A 19027-nucleotide genomic window follows, 5' to 3' on the forward strand; every position below is an offset into this window, starting at 1 on the left:
CTGTAGGGAGAACAGATTTGCAGAGGAAATGAGAAAATCAGTTTCATTCCTGTTAAATCTGAGGTGTTGTTTACGTATTCATGTGAAGAAATAAAAAAAAAAGTAGTTGGATAAGTGTGTGAGTTTAAGAGAGCTGCCCCAGCTGGAAATGTACATTTGGAGTCTTAAGGAACTCTATGGTATTTTACTAAAGTCTTACAAGTGTTTGTGACAAGCATTCTATAAGATCTGAGGCCTGAGGCATTCCAAATTAATAGGTTGGTGGAAAGAGAAAAGCAGCTCAGATTTCTTAAAAAGATGGAAAAGAAGAAATCAATGGGCCAACAGCATAGGAGGAGAAGCATGAGTGCATGATTTCTTTAAAATCAAAAGAAGAAGGTATATCCAAAAAAGAGGGTATGACCAATTATATGAAATAAATGCTGCCAAGGGAGATAGGTCAAAATTGTGTTTAGTAGCTTACACAATTTTCTTTTGAAAAACTCTAGGGACTGTATCCCACCTTACTCCCAGCCCGGACAGCATGACTATGCAATGAATGTTACCTTTCAGTTTTCTTATGTTTTTCTAAAGAATTAGCCAAAAAAGAATTTACTCCCATTTAATATTTGAGACTCAAATCACTAAATCTGTTAAGAATTAATACCAGTGATAAACTTCAGATGCTAACAGCAATTTGCTAGCATTCAATTCCTATTCCTTAAAAAAATAAATAAATAAAAATGCTTCTAATTAACTGGAAATAACAGGATAGATTTTCTTTGTCCAGATGTGGAACTATGATAAACCAAAAGTCAATATCATACTATTATTTTCCTATTGAAATAAAGAATACAAGCTTGCATATTATCACCAATGCTATTTGATAGTGTTCCAGAAGCCTGCCATAAAACCAAAATAAAAGGTATAATTATTAAAAAGACAGACACAAGTATCATCTGTGATTCTATAACTAAGAAACTAAAGATAAGATGCAAAGTCATTAAGAGCCAGCTATAAAACAAATACAGGAAAATCATAAACCATCTTGTGCCAGCAATAGCCAATTTGAAGAACACAATCACAACAGCAAAAACACAGATACGTAAGGACATAAACAAGAAATATTAGGACTCACATGAAGATGAAACACTAATTTGAACCACCATTCATGTCCCTTAATGGAAACACTAACTACATATAGATGGTAGTCCTTGCCAAAGAAACCAAAATGCAACATAACTGGGTATGTCCAAGTTTTAAGGATTCATTTGCTGAGGTTTCCAGATTAAAATGGCAGATTTAGCAAAACATTCAATTACACCCTCCTTCTAAAGTCCACTGAAATGGCAGTAAAGATGATCTATCTCAAAGATACAGGCATACGAACTTAAAGAACTGTAGTAGAAATTGAAACAAAATCATAAGGGTTGAAAGCAGATGGACAAGTAGCAATTTAGCAGTCCTAAAGAATGAAATGCTACACCATCAGTTGAAAAGAGCTAAGAAGCACACCAGATCACTCAAAAACTGGAGAAAGGGTGGTGGTTAAAATAAGGTTAGGAAGGGCTATTTGAAAGGTCCTAACTCCCTGGATGCCCTCCCCACCTCCTTGCCACAGAGCAGTGGTCCACAGCCCCAGCATGTCCCAGCCTCTCACAAGATTAAAGATACTCCTTGACCAACTCAAGAGAAAAAGATTCTACAAATGGCTTCTGTGAAGAACTCAGAAGAAATAGTAAAGAGTCAAAAGACTGCCACTGGGGCAAGGAGACAAAGGGTATGAGGGGAGAGGCAGGTGGACACTTGTTTTACAATCAGCCTGCTGGTACTTAAGATTTAAACTACCTGTATCTGAAAGGAAAGGTGAATGTAATTATGATTTTTAGAAAGAACAGTTGACTAGTTCAACCAGCTAGTTCTAAATCTACAATTAAAAAGATGTGGCATTATCAATGCATAACTGATTAACACCCAAAACAGAAATAGACCCAACAGCTAGTCAAGAACTTAAAAGTATAGGGGCCTCCCTGGTGGCGCAAGGGGTTAAGATGCAACCTATGAGGGTGTCTGCAGCCACTGCAGCACCAGTTTGATACCCCGCAGGCCAGGGAGCAACCCACATCTCCTGGCTCATCCGCTGCTCCCCTGAACAGTATACTTCAGTCAATTCGCCTGTTCTGTTCCCTACTCTGTCTCTGGTGAATCCTCTCACCCCCACACTTCTGTCCTGTACCCCAGTTCTTGTATGCATAAATAAATTTTAAAAAAAGAACTTAAAGTATAATAAAGAGAAGATCATAACCAATGAGGAAAAGATATGCTACTTAACAAATGATGCTGGTAGAATAGGCTCACTTGGGAGAGGAGGTGATAGTGTAGGACAATTCCTCATATTGATACACAATTAAATATAAAAACCTCTTGTATTTCCAAAATTTTATTTCATTTACCTCACTTCTCGGTTTTCCAAATGTAAACGTTTACAAGTAAAAATCTCACCATAGTGGACATGATAGAGCTGACTATGTCAAAATGAAAACACCATAAATTGTAACACAAATAGGGGCCTCCCTGGTGGCGCAAGAGGTTAAATGTCAACACTATGAAACTATCCACAGCCACTGCAGCAAGAGTTCATCCCCAGCCAGGGTGCTACCCACATGGCGCAGCCAACTGACCTCTCCTATCTCGCCCACTGCTTCCCTCAGCAGTGTATTTCAGTCAATCCACCTGTTCTGCTCCCCACTCTGTCTCTGGTGAATCCTCTCCCCCCCACCCCCCACCTCTGGCCTGTACCCCAGTTCTCGTACGCATAAACAAATAAATCTTTTTTTAAAAAAAAGACAAATAATGCACCACAGAGACAGAGAGGAAAGAATCACTACAAATATGATAAAGGCATAATACTCTGTATCAAACACATTTTAAATGATTTAAATCATCAATTAAGAGTAATGTGGGCAAAGTACTTAAATAGACATCTCAAAAGGTAAAACAAACAAAAAACTAATTGCTAATTTTGCCTATTACCAAAGTGTAAAGCAAACAAAAAGTCACTAATTTCAATCATTACCAAAATATATGAAATAAAATATGACCACATTTCTATAGGAAATTAGAAAGGAATAGGCACTGGAGTGCTGACACAATGGGGAGACCATACAGCGAGTAAGGGAATGAATGTGTCTTGGCATAAACAATTTGGCAACATGCCTCAAGAGTCATAAAAGAGTTCACCTCTGCCCCAGGAATTCTGCTGTAAATCTAGCCTAAACAAGTCAGAGATACTAAGACTTTCAGACAAGGGCATTTATCCAAGTTCTGGCAGCGCCAGCGTGTCTATTGCTTTCTGAGGCAAGCTTCTTTGCCAGACTCTGTTGGGGCCCATCCTAACCCAACTCTCCAATGGAGGATATAGGCACCATCATTCGAAGGATAAAAGAAATGCAATGAAAAAATTAGAAATTACTTAGGTTGCAAACGACGAAGCAACCAGTGTTTAATATATTCTCAACCACTTAAAAGTGAAAATGTCAAACAGAAAAACTAGTTAAACTTTGGCATGCCCATCATTAAAAATATACTATTTTCAAAGAAGATTTAAAGGCACAGGCAATGTCTGTGACACAGTAGTGAAAGGGTAGTATTTAAAAACTACAGAGGATATTAAACTGATTTTATTTAAAAATGCTTACACACACACTAACAGAATAAGGATTAAAAAAAAGTACATTATTCCATGAACTGCTTATTTCAGGATGATGTGATCTGTATTTTATTATTTCTTTGGTAATTCCTAAAATGTCTACAACAAGGATAACTACTTTTTAACTTTAAAATGTTTGAAAGGGCCTCCCCAGTGGTTGAGCGCTGGGCTGTGAAGCTGCCCACAGCCTCTGCAGGGAGGGTTTAATCCCTGGGCGGCAGGGAGGGTCCCACATGGCGAGCAGACCTCTCCTGCCGTGCCCGCTGCTCCCCTCAGCAGTGTGTTTTGTCAGTCTGCCTGTTCTGTTTCCCGTTCTGGCTCTGGTGAATTCTCTCACCCTCCTGCGCTTCTGACTGTACCCAGTGCTTGTATAAATAAATAAATAAACCTTTAAAAATAAAAATGAGCAAAAAAATAAATAAAAAACAATAATAAAAAATGTTTAAAAGCCATAGGAACACTAGAAATTCTCAACTATTGTTGCTTCATTTGGGGGGAGAAAAGGAGGTATCAATAACTGCAGATTAACACACATTTTCTTGAAATGTTAGTGAACTAGTTTCAAGAAGACACTAAATACAGCAGACCTCAATTTTTAAACTTGCCATGGAAAAGTAAAGATTAGGTGACAAGTTAATATCTCAGCAGCATACCAATGCTGTTGAACTACAAGGTCCAGTTAAATGAGAGGACTTTCCATCATTATTCTTTTTTTTTTTAAGATTTATTTATTTATGCATACAAGAGCTGGGGCACAGGCCAGAGATGTGGGGGGTGAGAGGATTCACCAGAGACAGAGTGGGGAACAGAACAGGCAAACTGACTGAAATACACTGCTGAGGGGAGCAGCGGGCGAGCCAGGAGAGGTCTGCTGCGCCATGTGCGTAGCTCCCAGGCAGCCCGGGGATCGAACTCATGCTGCAGAGGCTGGAATGGTTTCATAGTGCGGTGCGTAACCCCTTGAGCCACCAGGGAAGCCCCATCATTTCTTATTCAGAGTGAAATGGGAAAAACTGGCCTTGTAGAATGCATACAATACCCTGGTTTACCAAATTTAATTAGCACATAAAACAAGAGAGTAAATACATTATTTCAGCAGGAGGAGACTGGACTACTAAAAACATAGAATTTTGATTGCTATTTACTTGGTGAAGTTTAAACAGCTTCAAAAAACTAAAGTCTAAGACATGTAAAAGATATTTTCTATTTTGTGAAGAACAGTTTTAACAGTTCCTTAAAGGGCAGATGGAAATTAGATGGCTAGAGAATTTCGTTTTGAAGATAAAAGAATGAACTTTTTAAAAAATTCATCTTTCTTTGGATGTGTGATTTGGGAAAGGAAAGGGGTGGCTGAATTTGAAGACAAACTGTGCCTTTTCTCTGTTATGTTTAAGTATAACATTACACGTGGTTTAACTTTTTGTTAAGAATTAAGGCAAAAGACTTTCTAGGCATGAAACAATTTAAAAGCTAATAATGAGGGTTTTTTGACACAAGTCTAAGATTTCTCTTATTGCCACAGAAAATTTCACTTATTTAAAAAAAAAATAAAATGTCTGAGGATTTTAGAGAGATGATGCATACATCTGTGCCCCCTCCCCCTAGAAAAACTGCTTTAAAAAAATTGTTTCCATTTCATTTTGGAACTTTGTCAATGAAGTTCTCACTGCAAAGATTGGAAGACAGTGAACATTCGGTGAACAAGATAGCTGCTAGAGTATCACTCCATAATGCAGTAATAACTAATTCTGTAATTACTTAGAAAGAAAAAATGGAACTCTATGCGCCCACCCTCACCAAGAACTGGCAAGGGTGAGTCAAATTCTACAGAAAAGGAAGAGTCCTATTTACAAATCCAAAGGTAAGAGGACCCGCCCACTTCCCCTGGAGAACCAGTCGCCGTGGAAACCGGTCATAACCCTTTGGAGCCAGTAAAGTCTGGGGGAAGGCGATCCTCCCACAGGATAGGGGATGGGTAGAAAGGGGTGGGGGTGGGGGGCGGTATAGAGAGAGAGGTAAAGAGAAGGGTAAACGAAGATACTATCAGGAAAGGTTGGCTTAGTAACCCCAGCAGAAATGAAAACCACCAGTCAGAACAACGTTCTGGACACTCGTCATATAGTAGAGTTTTAACCTTCAAAGACGCTTCCCTGTCTTTAATGGCAAACAAAACCACCCTTTGTGAGTTTCTGTCGATGCAAAGTGAAGCTGAAGTTTCGTCGCAACAATCCCATTGCACACTACTTTCTAAAACTGAAGTTCCTACTTTTTATATTAAACTGATGGTTCTCAAACTGCTGTACATTAAAATCACCCGGGGAATCTTTCAAAAGTACATTTTGCGTTAGCTGGTCTGGAGTCCGATTTGCGCAAAGGGAGTTTGAAACTCCCCCGGGATTCTCTTGTGCAGCCAATTTTAAGAACTACTGCACTACACGATTTGGCGAGGTGGCGGAGAGTATTCTGCAGAAGAAAAACACACTATCTGCTTTTGTTTTTCTACGGCTAATAATAGAATTAGCCGGCTTTCTCCAAACACACACAGGACAATAGGCTGCTTGATAAATAGGAATCCCCAGCATACCACAACAGTCCTTTCTTTGAGATCAGAAAGCCCGGGCAGTATGCGCCTTTTCTCCCAAGAGAGCAAACATCCTTCTTACAAAGCACCAAACTTCTAAATCTATTTTAAGAGCGAACAAGCCTCGAATGCAGCTCAGAACCGGGCGCACCAGCTCCACAATCCGAAGGCAACTGACCCTCCAAAAGCCCACCAGCATGTGCCCAGGTCCTGACAGGGCCGGGTTGGGCAAGACCGGGGTGCAAGTTCCAGGAGCCCCCAGGCCCCGCCCTCAGAATCCACTGGCAGCGCCTCCATAAAGTTACTTAGGGGAAAGTTTCCTCGGGTTTCCAAACGTGCGCTCCGGGGCGAGGGGCGCGGCCCCCGCCACCTGCTCAGCACCCCAGCCCCCCGGCCGCGCCCCCTCCGGGACTCCACCGCGTTCAGGGGTCGCGCACACGGCGGGCGCCCGCACCCCAGCCCGAGCGCCGGGAGGGGGAAGCCGCCCGCCTCGCCCCAATCTGGGGTCCCGAGCAGTGGCCCTGCCCCTCGGCCGGAGGCGCTGGGGCCTCAGCCAGGGCCGGCAGCGTCCAGCCTGGAACCCCACAGGAATCCTGCCCGCGCGTCAGCGCCCCTGGAGCCCGGGTGGGGGGTACGGACGCCTCTGCACCCGCGGGACGGAGAGCGGTCGGGGGCCCCAATTTGGGTCCCGCAACGCCCGGCCCCGCCGGCCCGCGGCCGGGAGCGCGCCCCTGACCGGGAGGTCCGGCGCTGCGCACGCGCGGAGGCGCCCAGACGCTCGCCCGCGGCGCCCTCACTCACCGCCACGCGGCTCGTCGCCTCGACGCGGCCGCCGCCCGCACTGTTAGCTGCTCTCCGCCCCGGCCCGGCGCCCGCTCCTCAGGCCCCGGCCCGGGCACTCGGGGATCCAACGCCCGGCGGGCTCCGCGGGCACCCGCACGCAGGGGTACGCTCCGCGAGGCCGCGCGCGCGCGCGCCCAAGTGTCGGGCGGAGGCGGGGCCGAGCAGGCGCGCGCCCGGAGGCCCCCGGGAATACGGGGCATGCGCACTGCCTGCGTCTTGCTGGGGTCTGCTGGAGGGCGCTGGACTGTGCCCCAAGCCCTGCTGAGGGGCCTTCGCCCTGGAGAGGGGCCTTCGCCTTAGTCCCACGAGCTGCAGTTGTTTTTCTGCTTTTTATTAATTAATGTACTGAATCTTTATTGAGACCTGGGTTTAGTAGAGCCTCGGGGACGGATGCAGGGCCTCCTGTAATGGGGAGCCCATCACAGTTGACTTTGGAGCTTACCTTCTGGCATGGATTCCAGCCCTCTTTTTGAACACATAAGGAAAACACATAATTGGAGAGCTCACAGTAACTAAAACAGCAAACCATACCAACACTCCTGTGCTATTTGGGGAAGGAGAGTTGCTGCTGGCTAGCTGGTGATGAAAACTTGGAGAAGTCTGGAAGAATAAACGCTGGAGTCAGAAGACAACTTCACTTGGCAAGAAAGTGAATATGTTATAGAGCAACCCCGATATTAAACGGGTTCCTGGCTGTGGGTCCTCACCCGCGCGCTTTAAAGGGACTTATGAATACTCTACTACAGACACACACAAAAGGGTTAATAAAAGGTTTATTTACAAGAGAAAAGGAAATAAGGAAAATGTACAACTCAGGGAGAAAATAGGGAAATAAAGTCTTTAATGCGAACTACCTGATCCGACGACCTGGAAACCCAAAGTCACTCTCAGAGCTGGCGGGATGCTGCGAGCTGGCGGAGAGCCAAAATGGGGGATCCCCAAAGCCCACGTGTCTGCCTTTTGTATCCACCTGGCTGCTTAACCCCACCCTCAGGTCCCAGCCACCTTCCCTTTGGTGGTGATGGGATTTGGAGTTCCCAGTGTCTTTGGCTTTGACCTGGGGTGGGGGTGGAGTCCACAAAGCCTATATGGAATTTGCTTTGGGACATCCTTTTCCCCCTAACAATTCCCCCCTTTCACTTTTTGTCACCATTTCCATGGTGATGAAGATCGAATATATGGAGGTTGGGATGCAGTCTTAGATGAACATTTTTTTAGGTTTTAGTGTGAAAGAAAACCAGTCTCTCCAGGTATTTGTCCATTGTGGAAAGCAAAAGTTTTCTACTCCAGGAAAAAAAGTTCATTAGTTTAAGCCAAAAAAAAAAAAAAAAATCTGGAGGCATTAGCCAAAACAAGACAGCAGATATGTAAAAATTACAGGAAAAAAAATCTTAAAATGGTTCAACTGATGTAAAAACACAAATTTTCTCAACCTTGATCCCAAACTTTTAACAGCAAAGCAAAAGTTTGCAAACTAAATCTACTTTTAAACCATTTTTTCTATTTTTGCATAAAATCACAGGGCAGAAATAACTAACAGCAATTTTTAGCTGGCTTTGTTGAAATATTCCATACAGGATCAGAGTGAACCGGTGGCATCCAGTCGATGTAGGCTTCAGGTATAAAGTTGGTCTCATCAGACTCCACCTGGGCTTTCCTCTTCTCGAGGGTACCAGGGCATTTTCGTTGGCCGGGTTGTCCAGTCCTGCCAATGGAGGCAAGCTTCCTCACCTTCTTTGGAGGTCTCTGGAACCCTACAAACAAGGCGAACAGGTTCTCCTCTTCTTGGTTCAGCTCTTTTTTAACTTTTTGGAAGAACTCCACACAAAGCCACACAATCAAACTCATGTCCAATTTTTTTGTTAAAACAGGCAAAATCCCTATGTAAGTTATGCAAAAACAGACTCTAAGGTAAGTAGCAAAATTACTACCACTATTTGTATGCCGTGTTGGTATCAAGGGGAGAGAAAATGTGACAAATTAGCTTTGCTGGAAAAAAAATTGCAACCTTTCTGCAGATCCTGGTTACTCAAAACAAAACAAAACAAAACAAAACAAAAACTTCGTGGATTCAGGACAGAATGCATAAAAAAAATTTCCAGTATTATGTCAAAGAAACCTTAGTAAATGTCAGGTGTATTTCCAGGTTTATTCAGTCCTTTGTAGGAAAGTTTTTTACTCTCAACAGTTCCATCAATAGGAATCCGTTGAGACCTTTTCTCCCTATTTTTTTTTAATGATTTATTTATGCATACAAGAACTGGAGTGTAGGCAAGAGGTAGGGGGAGGAGGAGAGGATTCACCAGAAACAGAGTGGGGAGCAGAACAGGTGGATCTACTGAAATATACTGCTGAAGGGAACAGCTGGTGCAATAAGAGAGGTCTGGTCTGCTGTGCCATGTGGGTTAGCTCTCTGGCCTGGGATTGAACTCACATGCAGTGGCTGGTGATAGCTTGATAGCACTGAGACTTTAACCCCTGTGCCACCAGGGACGCTCGTTAAATGCTTCTTTTAATGCGACATGGTCTCTGCAGAACTTATTTCTACTCAAATGACAAATCGTTCATTTGAGAAACAGTGCACATAGTGAAAAACACATGGATGTTGGAAAACAAAACTTTTTATAAAAATTCAGATGCTCCAAAACAAACTGCCAGTTACTGTGCAATTACTTAATATCTCCCAGGTTACTGTGCTCATCTGTAACATAAAATCATATTTATGGTAGGTTTTATATGCAATGTGACTAGGCTATGGCATGCAGATATTTGGTCAAACACATTCTAGATGTTTCTGTGAAGGTGTTGTTTTTTTTTGTTTTTGTTTTTGTTTTTGTTTTGTGGGACCCTGGCCAGAGGCCTGGCTTCTGCAGCCCAGCACTCAACTGCTGCACCACCAGGGGAGGCCCTCTGTGAAGATTTCTAAGGTGTCATTAGCACTTAAATAAGTAAAAAGGGGTAAAGCACCCTGCACATAAGTAGGCTTTGAATAAATAGCAACTACTATTACTGCTACTGTTATAGAGCAACCCCGATATTAAACGGGTTCCTGGCTGTGAGTCCTCACCCGCGCGCTTTAAAGGGACTTATGAATACTCTACTACACACACACACAAAAGGTTAATAAAAGGTTTGTTTACAAGAGAAGAGGAAATAAGGAAAATGTACAACTCAGGGAAAAAATAGGGAAATAAAGTCTTTAATGCGAACTACCCGATCCGACGACCTGGAAACCCAAAGTCACTCTCAGAGCTGGCCGGCCCGTGTCTGCCTTTTGTATCCACCTGGCTGCTTAACCCCACCCTCAGGTCCCAGCCTCTGAATCTTTGTCTTGGACTCCAGAATGTCAAAAGGCTTTTGATGAAATAAAAGTAAAGTTGATTTCAGCACCAGCATTAGGGCTTCCGGATCTGAGGAAGCCATTCAGACTTTATGTACATGAGAGACAGGGGGTTGCCCTAGGAGTGCTGATCCAATTGTTGGGGCCAGAAATGCAGCCCGTTGCATATCTGTCCAAACAGTTGGACCATACCACTAAGGGATGGCCTCCATGCTTGCGTGCTGTGGCTGCCACTTGTGACCTCCTACACGAGGCAGAGAAGTTTACATTGGATCAGCCCATCACTGTGTGTGTGCCACATCAGGTCTTGACATTGCTGGAGCAGAAGGGTGGACTTAGATTAACCGCTGGGCGAATGGGAAAATATCAAGCAACTCTGTTGGACAATCCTAATGTGAAACTGCAGGTTTCTAATTCCCTGAATCCTGCCACACTGCTTCCAAGCAATGCAGACGGACTTGAGGATGACACTTTAATCCATAACTGTTTAGAAACCATAGACACAATGTATGCCAGCCGACCAGATCTAATGGTGAGGACCCACAGCCAGGAACCCGTTTTAATATCGGGGTTGCTCTATAACAGTTTGGCGTCCAATGTGATTTAGGACAGAGCCATCCGTGGTTAGTCAGCCCCATGGGGAAATTGGGCTTCCCTATGGCACTGGCTACCATAAGCGCAAATGTGATTTTTGGTTTCTCCAGTGTGTTTGTTTCATATGTCGATTTGCTGTTGAAAAACTGGCTTGGGCTTTGTGAAGATCTGTGTGTCTGTATGTAATTTGTTTGTAGTGACTTGCTAAGACATTTGATTTTGTGGAAATTGTTCTGTGCCAGTTTTACTCAAAAGATTAGGCAGTACGTTGGACCATGTGGCCAGATCAAAGATGGCGTCTGAGGCCACTTGGTGTGCTCTTGTAAAATTCAGAGGTTCTTGTTGCTAGGACTTTGGAACTTTTTTTTTCTTTCTTTTTGTAATCTCTGCTGTCTCATTAGCATTTCTAAAGGCAATAATGGTTCTTCAGTGGTATGTTGCTTTGTCTTTGGCTACTTCCTGCTCTCTGCCTGATGCACTTTGCCAGCCAATTGTGGAGCAGTGGTGTTTAAATTAGCAAATGTGACTGTACCCAGTGCTTGTATAAATAAATAAATAAATATTTTTTTTTTTTAAAATAAAATAAATAAATAAATAAATTAGCAAATGTATGCCTGGGTGTTAAGGAAAGAGTAGCCTTAAGCAGTAACTGGTAATTGCTGGTAGCCTTGATGGATTCTTGGAGATAACTTGAATTTTTGCAAAGTCTGGATCAGAAAAATTAACAAGATTTTGTCTGAGTCTGAAAGGATTTGCTACTGTGAATTTTGTCTACACAATTTGTTTTGGGCATATTTGTCATTTTGAATACTGGATTTGTTCAATTGCTGGTGTAAGACAAGATTCTAAGTTTCTGCTTCCTACTGAGGAAGGTCTGTTATGGAAAGCACTCTTTAGGGTGCATCATATAACTGAACCAGGTTTTCATACCTGTGTTGTTGTTGTCCCTCCCTAGTGTGGGGGAGGTGTAATCTGTGCTTAGATGTTTAATCTGCTCTTTCAGCTTCTGTCCCAGGTGGCTAACAGAAGTGAGGAGATGACTCCTTTTAATTGAAAGTTAATTACTGATATTTTGATTTTGCTTTTTCAGGTTCTATTCCAGGAAACCCAAGGAGTGCCGGCTTGGTGGCTAACAAGAGATGACTCCTTTTGCTTAAAAGTTAACTTTTATTCTTTCAGTTGCTGTACAGAACACCCCAGGATTGACTTCTAATAAAAAGTCTTCAACACTGTAAACCCTAAGGTGATAAACAAGGTCATGTAACTCTTGTGATTAATAAAACTTTTCCTTCCTATTTCCAAAGTCTTAGGTTTGTAGGATGACAACCGGAAATTTTTCTGCCAGCAACACTCCACATTTTTTTTGGACTTTGACATTTTTTTTCTGAGCCTATGGAGTAAAACTGCAGTTACCTAACATATTCCACGTGGCATAACTTAAAAAAAAAAAAACTGTCTTTGTCTACATGTTGTATGTCTGTATGTCCTTGTGTCTAACTGTCTTGGCCTCTAGAGGTTAAAAAAATTGGTATATGTGTTGCCCATAAATGTTGGGAAAAAAAAGAGTCTCCAGTTATGAGAAAAACTAAAGGTTATGGTTTGATTGTCAACATTGTGCTACTGAACTAAGCCGGTGACTTCATAGAGATTGAATATTGTTGTTTCTGTTAATTTTCTGATATTTATGGCAAAGCTTCCCAGAAATCAAAATTCAAGTACAAATTTGGTAGCCTGTCATTTGGCTGATGCAAGGAAATTTTGTGGAACCTCAGTCGAGCTCCTGAGACACTCCACAAAGTTTCTGCCTTTCCTCCTGGGAAGGCATTAGATGAATTTGTTCTATTTGGCTTTTATCTAATGAAGTAAAACTGGAAGGGAAGCATTGTCACTTGGGAAAATGGTAAAACTTTGGTATGTACAAAATGTTAACAGTAGTTTTCTAAAAATGTGTATAAAAAAAAAAACCTCTCAGTATCTGGTATGTATGTAAATTGTCAATGGTGATTGTCACCTTGTAATATTGTATAATTCAATTGTTTCACATCTACAGAAATTGTTTCTGAAAATATAGGGAGAAAAGGTCTCAACAGATTCCTATTGATGGAACTGTTGAGAGAAAAAACTTTCCTACAAAGGACTGAATAGACCTGGAAATACATCTGACATTTACTAAGGTTTCTTTGACATAATACCGGAAATTTTTTTATGCATTCTGTCCTGAATCCACAAAGTTTTTGTTTTGTTTTGTTTTGAGTAACAAGGATCTGCAGCAAGGTTGTAATTTTTTTTTCTTTTTTTTCCAACAAAGCTAACTTGTGTTTGCATTTTCTCTCCCCTTAATACCAACACAGCATAAAAATAGTGGTAGTAATTTTTGCTACTTATCTCAGAGTCTGTTTTTGCATAACTTCCATAGGGATTTTGTTTAAACTGAAAAAAAATTGGTCATAAGTTTCATTGTGTGGCTTTGTGTGGAGTTCTTCCAAAAAGTTGAAACAGAGCTGAACCAAAAAGAGGAGAACCTGTTTGCCTTGTTTGTAGGGTTCCAGAGACCTCCAAAGAAGGTGAGGAAGCTTGCCTCCATTGGCAGGACTGGACAACCTGGCCAACGAAAAAGCCCTGGTATCCTCGAGAAGAGGAAGCCCAGGTGGAGTCTGATGAGACCAACTTTGTACCTGAAGCCTACATCGACCGGATGCCAATGGTTCGCTCTGATCCTATATGGAGTATTTCAACAAAGCCAGCTAAAAATTGCTATTATTTCTGCCCTGTGGTTTTATGCAAAAATAGAAAAAATGGTTTAAAAATAGATTTAATTTACAAACTTTTGCTATGCTGTTAAAAGTTTGGGATCAAGGTTGAGAGAATTCGTTTTTGCATAAGTTAAACCATTTTAACATTTTTTCCCTGTGATTTTAATATATTTGCTATCTTGTTTTAGCCAATGCTCCAAATTTTTTTTCTTTTGGCTTGGATAATGGACTATTTTTAAGTAATGAAACTGTCATACTGGACATTCATGGACAATGCTGCTGACTAATTGTTGCTTCTCTTACACACATTGTAACCCTGAAAAAAAGACTGTCTCCTAAGATTACACCCTGAGATCTGTGCCACCATAGATATGGTGGAATAAAAATTAAAAGGGGGGATTGTAACAGGGTGGTCCCCAGGAAAGAGGGAGGTTCCAGGTTCCCTGCCCCACCCAAGGAAGGGTGGAGCTGAGCAGGAAGAGGAGAAGCTGCAGAAGAGACTAAGGAAGGAAGCAGGATGGAGCCAGGAGACCTGGAGGAGGCGCATGGAGCCTAGAGACACGTGAAGAAACTGCGCTTGTCTTTTGGTCGTGGACTGGGTGACACTGATGTGGGTGAGACCCGTGGGGAGGTAACAATGGCAGCTTTTATCTTGATGTTGATTTTGCTCTTTTCCTTCCGGGCTTGTCTGATAGTTTCTGATCCTTTTCTGTGGGTCCCCACTGGAAGATGCTTTAGACTTGTGGCAGGCTTTGGGGCCTTGCTCTGGACCGATCCCATATGGATGGACTTTTACCCACGAGGGGACGGGTAACTTTGGGTGCTTCATTTAGAAACTAGACTCTTGGCCTTACCTATATTGTTTCCTAGTTTTATTAAAGTTCCTTCCCATTAAAGTCTCCTATGTTTTGTGTTGATGCGGCGGATGGCAGAACCCATTTAGAATAGGCAGGTTTGCGGGGTTTGGGCTGCCCCTCTCCCTGTCCTATAACACTACTTATGAAAGAATACCAGAGGCAAAAACCAAGAGGAGAGAGTGGATCTTGAGGGTGAGAGCAATTTCTCAGTTCACTGGATAATAATATTAAATTTAAAAAACAGATTTAAAAGGTAACAGAAAAAATTGGCCTCCCTGGCTGACAGGTAAAAGAGGTGATAGATATGAATATTTTAATTATTTGCAAATGAATGTCTAATGAGCCATTTACTGAAGATAAACTCTAGCTGTACTCTTAAAATACCAAACATGCAAAGCAGATTTATAAATTCACATCTGAACATTTTATTCCAGTTTAAGTGCTAGTTTAATTCTATTTGTGGCTAGGAAGGGGAAACCTAAGAACTTGCTTTGGAAATAATTCCAATATCAGAGTAGATGCATGATATAGCATTTAATGTGTTCATTGAATCCATTCTGGGGCAAACCTATAACTATTAGAAGCATGCAATAATGAATAAAATATTCTATTTAATCTAAAAATATTGTCATTTGCTATCTACTAGGCAACATCCATGCCCTCAGGAAATCTGTCAAATAACCTAGGGGAAAAAATGAATAACCATAACTATCATTTAAAACAGAATGTGCCAGATGCCTTAGAGACTAAGCAATTGGGCTAATTATACCTTGTTCAGAAAGCTGATGCTAAAGGTTTGTTCTTTTACTCCTGCTTCCTTGTGGTCCCCAGCTTTGAGTAGTTTGGGATAGTGCAAACTAATTGGTTGGAGCAGCATCCTTTTAAAACATTTAGAGCAAAGTTGTTAACAGTAGAATAACATTTTCATTACACTGACTCAACTTGCTTTGTTGTTTACAGTATACAATTTGTGAGGTTGACTCAGGAGAGACATTTACAACCTATTCAGATGTAAAAGAACCTCTTTGTTTCCCTGGCCTTTATTTGGTTTAAAGGATAATTTCACTTTAAAGTTAAAAAAAAAACATCAATAAATTTCCCTGACATAATGGAGATTTATGAGGAAAATACATAAAAATGAATATGAAAATAACAAAGGTGGGGCAATGTTGTATTTATAAAAAGACTAGGAATGAATGATCGCGTTGGATACCATTAACCAGGTACACAAAGATGACTTCATGTTTGTCCTGTAACCTCTGCTCTCATAATGTGATCTCCTTTTCCCTTTGGCTTAGAATGAAATATTCCACAATGGATGAGGTAAACTATCTCCAGGAATAACAAAAGCAAGTGATTTAGAGAAAATATACAGCATTTTAGTAATCGTTGAATAATCACAATGCTATTTTACTATGAAAACTTGTGAATATATCCATTTCAGGAATTTTGCCGCAATAAATGGGAAGTAAATTAATGTGGAATTAAAGTAAATCTTATAACAGAAAAGGCCTCCCTGGTAGTGCAAGGGGTTAAGCACTGCACTATGAAGCAATCCACAGCCTCTGCAGCACGAGTTCAATCCCTAACTGGACAGGCAGCAACCCACATGGCGCAGCAGACCTCTCCTGTCTCGCCCACTGCTCCTCTTAGCAGTGTATTTTCAGTCAGTCTTCCTGTTCTGTTCCCCACTCTGTCTCTGGTGAATCTTCTCACCTCCCGCATCTCTGGCCTGTACCCCAGCTCTGGTATGCATAAATAAATAAATCTTTTTTTAAAAAATCCTATAACAGAAAGGGAAGAGTTTTAAGAAAATGGAAAGGCATGGCCTCAAGCCATTATGTTAATTACCATCTGATGAATAATAATGATGATAATAGAAGATGTGAAATAAGTTGAAATACATCCTGGGTCTATTTTTTTTTTTTTTAATTACAAACCTGAAATGGTGCCTTACAAATTTAACCAATGTGTTAGTATTAAATGGTTTAAAATTAGACTTAAACACAATTAACACTAAACTATTCATATGCAGCACTATCCATTCCATGATCTTTTTTCTTATTAATGTTATTCAAAAGAATTCAATGTGATCAGTATTGATGGGTTGTGATGAGATTAGATGTTGGGGCTCAGTGAGCAGGGTCCTTGAGTTACCTCTGAGAAGTTTCTGCAGAGTTCCCCTTTCAGTGGCACATGGTGGTTTTACTAATAACAAAAACATTTGCATAGACATAAGCAGGTTGCATTTTAAAAGGCTAGTTTTATTAGGAAAAGGAGAAAGTAAAAAAAGTGAAAATAGGCACCTGCATAGACACAGGTGGGCAGAGAGTTGCTGCTGCTCCTTTTCAAAGGGAAAGATTTGTTAAAAGAGGTACTTGCATAGGGGCCTCCCTGGTGGCACAAGGGGTTAAGACACAACCTATGAAGCTATCCCCAGCCACTGCAGCACGAGTTCGATCCCCAGCCAGGCCAGGCAAGGCAGCTACACACATGGTGCAGCAGACCTCTCCTGACTTGCCCACTGCTCCCCTCAGCAGTGTATTTCAGTCATTCTGCCTGTTCTGTTCCTCACTCTGTCTCTGGTGAATCCTCTTACCCCCCACACCTCTGACCTGTACCCCAGTTCTTGTATGCATAAATAAATAAAATTTTTTTTAAAAGTTTAAAAAAAAAAGAAGTATTTGCATAGACACAGGCTGACAGAAATATTTGCAAGGACAGTAGTTGTTCTTTATATAGTGTTCTTTTGGGGGGATTTTGGGGGGATTTATATAGTGTTCTTTTGGGGGAATTTATTTGAGGACTGACAATCTCCATTTTTATAGCAGTTCATGCCAAAGCATTTCCTGGGCCTCAGGATTTTTTATTTCTATAGTTGGTTTGTTATTTCTATCCCCACTTGTGAAGCCTCCATCCTAAATCTCCTACTCTGAGCCTCCATCAAGTATCACAAGTAGAATATTGTCCATCCATTAAAGAGAATGGATGACGTGTTCTCACTATCAGAATATTTGATCTTGAAAAAATAAAAATTTAATAAAGTGGTTAGCAGGCACAATATTAGTTATTCTTTACAGATTTTAGTCTCTCTTCCCTTTAATATTTTATGCCAGTGACAAAATGTGATTGATTGACGTACACCTTTTCAATGAGATGACTTTTGTGCATATTAATTATAGCTGTATCTTTTAATCCTAAATAAACTTTACTTCAGTATGACATTTAAAATATTGAATTGAGTATAATTATATAAATTAAGTGCATATTATTTTGTATGAGCAATGATGAAAACAGTGCAACAAATCCAGTGTTAGATTAGAGGGTTTTTTCTTTAAAAATGAACCTCCTACAGAAGAGTATACCCAGTTTTCTAACATGTAAACATAAAGCAAGATTTTGTAGAGTCACTTGAATATTAAAATAATTATTTTCAGCATATTCTAGTTCATTGGGACAATCTGGGTTAGTTCGGTCTAACCCACAATTGCTTGCTAATATGTTAGTTTTCTAGTAATCACATTCTACAAAATAAAACAAAATAGGTGAAATTAACTTTAATAGTGTATTTTATTTAATCCAAATATCCACAATATTATCATTTCAACTTGTTATAAAGATTAAAAAATTGTTAACTATGTATTTTACATTTGTTTTAATACAACATTCTCAAAATCTGGTGTATATTGGGCCTCCCCTGGTAGCGCAGGTGGTTGAGCGCCGTGCTGCGAAGCTGTCCGCAGCCTCTGCAGCACTGGTTTGATCCCCGGCCGGCCGGCGAGGGTCTCACATGGCCTGATAGACCTCGTTTGTCACACCCGCGGCTCCCCTCCACAGTGTATTTCGTCAGTCTGCCTATTCTGTTCCCCACTCTGTCTCTTGTGAATCATTTCACCCTCCCCTGCATCTGGCCTGTAACCTGGTTCTTATATAAATAAATCAATCTTTAAAAAAAAAAATCTGGTGTATATTTTCTACTAATAGTTCATCTCAACTCAGACTAGCTAAATTTCAAATAATTACTAGTTACATGTGACTAGTGACCATCATATTGAACAGCACAGATTTAGAACTAGGTCTTTGTGTAATAGGGTAATCCCCAGGGATGGAGCTAAGCAGCAAGGAGAAGCAAGAGGATATATATATATATATATATATATACACACACACACACACACAGAGAGAGAGAGAGAAGAGAGAGAGAGAGAGAGAGAGAGAGAGAAGATATATAAAGGAAGGAAGGAAACTAAGAAGACTGGAGGGACATATGAAGCCAAGAGACATGAAGAAGCTGCACTTGCTTCTCAGCTTTGGATTTATACCAGGGACTTGGAGACCCAGAGGAAATATTTGAAAAAGGCAGTGGCACAG

The 19027-nt window shown here is 41.2% G+C and overlaps 1 protein-coding gene across 1 annotated transcript in view; it reads right to left on the reverse strand.

The window, feature by feature from the left end:
• The window catches only part of BTBD3 (BTB domain containing 3), a 33733-nt gene extending 26628 nt beyond the window's left edge, over positions 1-7105 (reverse strand). Inside the window, exon 1 of the mRNA XM_054696314.1 lies at positions 7071-7105. The gene's annotated coding sequence lies outside the window, so the exon portion shown is untranslated. The remainder of the gene's footprint in view (positions 1-7070) is intronic.
• Positions 7106-19027: the final 11922 nt, after the last annotated feature.

Source organism: Talpa occidentalis, unplaced genomic scaffold, assembly GCF_014898055.3.
Source record: "Talpa occidentalis isolate TD23 unplaced genomic scaffold, MPIMG_talOcc4v2.1 talOcc4.10, whole genome shotgun sequence".
Classification (NCBI taxonomy): Eukaryota; Metazoa; Chordata; class Mammalia; order Eulipotyphla; family Talpidae; genus Talpa; species Talpa occidentalis.